Below are 6,317 nucleotides of genomic sequence, written 5' to 3'. Positions count from 1 at the left end.
ATTTTGCAGGACATCCCATGTGCAACTGAGAAAAATGTGTATTCTTTTATGGTTGTATGGAACACCTGTAAAGGTCTACTAAGTCCATTTTTTCACAAGTTTGGTTCAGCTATTTTATTTCTTTGCAGATTTTTTGCCTACTCTTCTATCTTTGTGACTTTGGGGTGTTAAAGTCCTCCATTGTGATTGTGTTATTCCTCATTTGATTTTTCATGTCTATTTAAATTTGTCTTTTATAGTTGTGTATTCCTATGTTGGGTGCACATATATTCCTGATTATTATCTTTGCCTCTTGCATTTTTTCCCTAACATGTATATGTTCTTCATCTCTTTTGATCATTCCTTAATTTTTTATAGAAATGTACCATTTTATTGCAAAGAGTCTCACAGAAAATGAAAACATCTCAACAAAGGAATCTAGACTAACAACCTCCACCTGCAGAACTGGGAAGAGAGGGCAGTGTGAGCTGCTTAGCTTATTCAGGGCCAGTGTGAAGGTGTGAGAAAAGAACCAATTTTAAAATGGCAGAAGTTACTATAGGAGCCCAAAGAACAGGGGGCCCTGGAGATTCAGCCACCCCTTCCAGAACACTTAACACAAAAAAAGCCCTCAGCACATCAGGCTTTCATCTTATGGCTGCATTGCTTCCATCCAGATCAGTATACTTTATGACTTAAAACTAAGGGGAGGGGCAGGGAGCATAATCACTGCTAGGAAAGTTTCCCCAGCATAGCTGCCCTGTGCTCAAGGGCCCTGGCTCCTCTCTAGTCCCTGGGAACATTTATATTTAATATATATTAATATAAATATACAGAGAAATAGAGAATGTAAAATCTGAGGAGAAAAAATAGGGAATATGGCAAGAAGCTTGAGCTGGAGAGGGCTGCTTAGACCAGCTTGACCTCCTCTTTGGCCCCTTTGGCTTCTGGCTTCTCCTTGGTCTTCTCATCTGTCACCTACTTGTCTTATGGTTCTTTCACTTTTTCATCTTCTGTTTTCCATCTTTTGGCTTTCTCGAACTTGAAGAATTCTTGCAGCCACCTTCACCCTCCTCATCTGAGTCAGAGAACTCTTCCTCATAGGTAATGTGTTTGTAGGAGGAACAGATTGAGATACGCTTGTGAGGATCTTATTCATCCTCATCACCATTCTCCTTGGGAATGATATCCTCAGGAATTGCCTGCATTTGGACCCTAGGCACATGGGGCAGCATTCTCAGGTTGTCAAAGATCTGCTGTTTGTGGTTGAAAAAGATGTGGTATCTTTACACAATGGAGTATTATTCAGCTATTAAGAATGATAAACTCGAAGCCTTTATATTGAAGTGGATGCCACTTGAACATATGCTCATAAGTGAAATAAACCAGACACACATGCGTAAATATCGTATAGTCTCCCTAGTATAAGAACTCAAAAGAAGAAATACATGTAGAAAGGTATAATACAAGTAAGAGGAAAGCAGGATCTCGAGGACTAACTAATTAGGAGAGGGAAAGGAGAAGAGCTAGGAAACATGAATAAGTCAAGCCATACAGTTATATGTAGAAGATGGGCAAGGCAATGATCCTGAGAATCTTCAGATTTTTGAATCTAGCAGTTAATTGGAAAGATTCTCATCCTGACAAACTATATATACTGATACCTGTGAACTAAGCTACTGAACTGCAGATGGTATTTTGTAATAATAGTTTCATTCTTGGAGTTCCTGCCATTCTGGTCTTCTGAATATGGGCTGCTTGTCATGCCATGACAGTTGCTGCTATGATGTCTCTCGGGTGGATGGTTGTTCAAAAAGAAGGGGGTGGGGCTGGTGAGATGGCTCAGTGGTCTAAAGCACCTACTTAGAACAAGCTTAGCAAAGCACAGGGACCACAGTTCAGTCCCCCAGCACCACATGCCAGCCAGCCCCACCTCCTGGTGGGCTGAGCTGGACACACACACACACACACACACACACACACACACACACACAAATAAATAAAATAAAATAAAAAGGAAAGGGGTGGTGAATGAAAGCAAGAGACAGGAAAAGGAATATTGTAGGACTGTCCTGCTTCAAGGTTGTATATGGTGAGATTTTTGAACTTATGTGTAAACATAAGAAGTATATAATTTTTATGCCCATTTTAAAAATATATTCTAATTTTTAATTTTTTTATCATATTCTGTAGGGACTTAAAGTTCAACATATCAGTACTTGAGGAAAAATACCTGTTCCATATTATACCTAAGATGTTCGATATGCAGACAGATAGTGAGGTTAAGCTTAACAGTCTAAGTTATATGGTAATACAATAAGCTTGTCTTCTGTATGGTTAACAACCTAAGTTTGCAGACCAAAATTGGAGAAAAGGAGCGCTGCAAGGAAGGCAAACATTTTACCCTAGCCTTCTAAGTTCAATTAAGACTCAGGACATATGAAAACTTGTACTGTAAGGTCATATAACTCAGTAGTGTCCCAAATTTTCTGATCAAGGAGATTATGGGACCAAAGAGGAAAGTGATCGATGATGTAGAGTGTGCCTAAGGAGAGTCACTTTGAGAGAAAACATTCTCTCAGGCTTTCACAGAGAGCACATTGGCCAAGCAATGGCTGTGACTCATCCACATAGCTGACACTGACAAAGGTTCTACAATCAGAGGTACAGGATCTCAGGATAAATCCTGAGGGGATTTCACTCACATTATCAGACCCAAAAGCTACAACTCTTATTGCATAGGTCCTGCTTTACCTTGGTCTTAACCATTTAGCAGAAAAATATAAAAATGATATATAAGAAGTAAAGCCATGCTGTTATGTTGAGCTGTTGGGACTTAGGTCAATAATTTCTGACATTGCCAGTGAAGCGGAAGACCCAATACTATTATAGGCCACTGGACTCTTTTAGAATATTTTGCTGAGTTTACATGTCTATAATATTCAAATAACGGAACTTAACAAAAAAAGGTTATACAAATGAATGTCTATTCTGTATCTGTGTGTTCAAAGTAGTTAGAATAGATATATAGTTACATTCTCTTAATGAGTAGAGTGATTTGTTCTAATGGTGTTTGTAAATAGGATATCATGTCCGCATCTTGTATAGCAATTAACCACTAGGAAGAATGTATGCAATGTGTTAACTATTGAAACTGTCCTACCAGTTTAATTTGAAACTGTCTCATTGCTATTTGTTTATCAGTAAAATTATGAAAAAAAGTTTTTAGAGCAAAAAATCAATATAACTGTGGGTTATATCTAGAGTTCTTATATACTACACTGAAAATGCATGTGATAAAAATAAAAATTGATAAATTAGATCTCATAAAAATTTTAAAAAATGATCTGCTGTTTGATCTTCTTCAGGTACTCATTAGTATTCATATTGGAAGGACTGATGTGAAGCTTCAAATCTTGTCCAAAGTATTTGAAATAATCATTGCATGGGAGTTTATTAGGGATCTTTGTGTCTATGGCCACATCTGTTTCATATGTCCAGAATCAGGCAACATTAAGAATGGTATAGCAACCTCCTACCAGCATCAGCACAGGCATGTTCAAACTTTTGCCAAATTCCACATACTTGGTATATCCTTTGAGGTTAGATTAAAGCAACCAAGCTGATCCCTCAAAAGGGAATCTGAGCCACACTGTAAGACCACCATACTAGACTGGAACATCTCCATTATTCTGAACATGGCTTGCTTCAAAATGGCCTCATAGGACTTATCATCAGTCCCATCTCATAGTGGGTACTTAACAGCATAATACTTAAATTTGGCAGCCCCAATATCCCATAGGTCCCCAGTTCCTGGGAAGTACTCTCCATATTTATGAAAGGACATAGTCATGACCCAGTCTGTGGTATAGAACGCATCTCCAAGCCATCGCCATGGTGAATATCAATGTCAATGTACAGCGCTTTCTGGTGATATTTTAGCAGTTCCAGGATGGCAAAGACAATATCATTGATATAACAGAAGCCAGATGTGTCAGACTTCTTTGCATGGTGCAGGCCCCCAGCCCAATTCACAGTGATGTCTGTCTGTTGCTTGTTAAGTTTCACAGTACTTGATATACAGCCACCAGTGGACACCTGACAGAACTCAAACAGCCCATCAAATACTGGACGGTCCTCATCAACGTTGAATCTTTGTATCTGCTTGCCATACTCAGACATACTTTCTGGACAGATGGAGCGCAAAAACCTAATCTCATCGCTCTGGTGCTTGGTCATCTCCTCAGCATTGGCTTTGTGAGGGTGATAGATTTCTATCTTTCAGCAGAGGCCATAGTTGAGCAATAGATTATGAGTCATGCAGATTTAGTGAGACTTCATTGGATGGCCTTGTCCATAATAGCAATTTCCAGCATCTGCATCATAGTAGTAACAGACTTTCCTCCTGGTGCTCTGAATCTGTGCCATCTTGCTGCCTCCAGTCCCTCCCATCAGTTGGTCAATCCACTTGCCTCTTTTGATCATTCTTGGTGTGAAGTCCATTTAGTCATCAACAAAGAGAGCTACTCCTGACTTTTTATGGATCCCTGTCAAACGGAATATTAAATTTAATCTATGAATTTGCTTTTGAGTTAAATGTGTTTCATGTGTACCACATGTATTGTTTTCCTGTGTACAGCATTTCTCTCTCTCTTTCTTTCTTTCTTTCTTTCTTTCTTTCTTTCTTTCTTTCTTTCTTTTTCTTTTCCTTTCTTTCTTTCTTTCTTTCTTTCTTTCTTTCTTTCTTTCTTCTTTTCTTCCTTCCTTCCTTCCTTCCTTCCTTCCTTCCTTCCTTCCTTCCTTCCTTTCTTCTTTTCTTACTGTAGTTGGTACAGGGTCTCACTATGCAGCCTGAACTTGTAATGATCCTCCTGTTTTCAGCCTCCCCTCCCCAGTGCTGGGATTACGGTATGCATCACCATGTTGTGACTCTGTGGTCTGCTCAACACACCTGGGGGCAGGGCCACCATGGCACTCCATGTTGGGGATTAAATCCCAGTCCCTGTGATTGCCTAAGCAGATGCTTAGTCCACTGAGCTATCTCATTGGCCCTGGATTTTGTTTCTTGGTTCTCTCTGCCAGTATGATTTTTTTTTCATTGGTGTATTGAGGCCATTTACATTGATGACTAAAGCCGATATGTATTGATTTGTCTTTGTCTTGTTATTTTCCTGCTATATGTTCCCTAATCCCCCCCCCCATTTAATTACTTGCTCTACTTGGTGGGTCATCCCTGTTATTATTATTGAAGTTGTGGTCACTTATGTCTCTTTTTAGAATACTTGGTAGTACTATTTGTAGGGTTGGTTTGGTGGTCATGGATTTCTTTAGTTTTTCTTTGTCATGGAATCATCGTATTTATCCATTAAATTTGATAGATTATTTTTCAGGGTATATCTATCTGGGTTGGAAGTTGTTTTCTTTCAGAACCTGAAATACTTCACTGTAAGCTCCTCTTGATATGATAGTTTGTGTTGAGAAATCTGCCATGTTTCTGATGGGCTTTCCATTATATATGATCTGTTTCTTTTCTCTAACAGCTTTTAATGTTCTTTTCTCTTGCTGAAACTTTGGGGTCTTTATTATGTGTCTAGGAGTAAAATAATAATAATATATTATAATTAATATATAATAATTATTATATTAATTTTAATATAATATTAATATTATTATATTATTATTAATTATTATTATTATTTTACTCCTAGACACATAAAGACCCCAAAGTTATTATTATTATTATTGTTATTATTATTTATTATTATTATTATTATTTGACAGAACCAGGGATTGAAATCAGGCTCTTGCACTTGCCAGGCAAGCACTTATTCTGCTGAGCCATCTCCCCAACTCATGGATGCAGAATTATTTTGATTTAGGTTGATTGGATTTCTATATTTCTCAGTTATCTGTATATCAGATTCTTTCCCTTGCTTGGGAAATATTCTTTATAACTTCTGCAGTCTTTTTATATCATTTGTGATCACTCCTGCAGTTTCATGGACACCTATCAATCTTATATCATTTTCTTTGTATCATCTTTCAGCTGTTGAATTGTTATTGCCTAGTTTCCTGTTAGTTTTAAGAGGCCTTTCATTTCATGATCACTAGCTGCAATCCAGTTGTAAAGGTCTGAAAGCCAATCTTCATGTTTGTTCATGCGGTTTTTCCAGCTTTCAATTGAATTTTCTTCTTCCTGGATATCTGTTTAAATCTCTTTCATTCATTCTAATTGTTTCATATTGTTCATTCAATGTTTCCATCATTTTTCTCTTCTCAATTTTTTTTATCTATGACTTCTTTAGATGTGCTGAGTGATACTTTCATGATTGTTGTCA

General features: G+C 37.7%; 1 pseudogene; it reads right to left on the bottom strand.

The window, feature by feature from the left end:
* Positions 1–888: 888 nt before the first annotated feature.
* LOC101585415 lies at positions 889–4,407 on the bottom strand (annotated as a pseudogene).
* Between the last annotated feature and the right edge of the window lie 1,910 nt (positions 4,408–6,317).

Source organism: Octodon degus, unplaced genomic scaffold, assembly GCF_000260255.1.
Source record: "Octodon degus isolate 3935 unplaced genomic scaffold, OctDeg1.0 scaffold00214, whole genome shotgun sequence".
Lineage (NCBI taxonomy): Eukaryota > Metazoa > Chordata > Mammalia > Rodentia > Octodontidae > Octodon > Octodon degus.
Note: the sequence above shows the minus strand (reverse complement) of the source record. Positions and strands in the feature narration are given on the sequence as shown.